The sequence below is a fragment of the Odontomachus brunneus genome, unplaced genomic scaffold (assembly GCF_010583005.1).
Source record: "Odontomachus brunneus isolate Ranch 3 - 2012 unplaced genomic scaffold, Obru_v1 Obru_scaffold_135, whole genome shotgun sequence".
In the NCBI taxonomy this organism is placed as follows: Eukaryota; Metazoa; Arthropoda; class Insecta; order Hymenoptera; family Formicidae; genus Odontomachus; species Odontomachus brunneus.
In genome coordinates, this window is record NW_022639585.1 from 789,086 (window position 1) to 789,334 (window position 249).

A 249-nucleotide genomic window follows, 5' to 3' on the forward strand; every position below is an offset into this window, starting at 1 on the left:
TTCTGTCGACCAAAGTGGATACGCGACGTCGACATCCTCTCTCCGATACTGCTCTACCGACCGAAGTGGATACACGACATCGGTTTCCTATCTATACACCGCTCTACCGACCGAAGTGGATACGCGACGTCGGTTTCCTATCCATACATCGCTCTGTCGACCGAAGTGGATGCGCGACGTCGACATCCTTTCTCCGATACCGCTCTACCGACCGAAGTGGATACGCGACGTCGGTTTCCTATCCATACA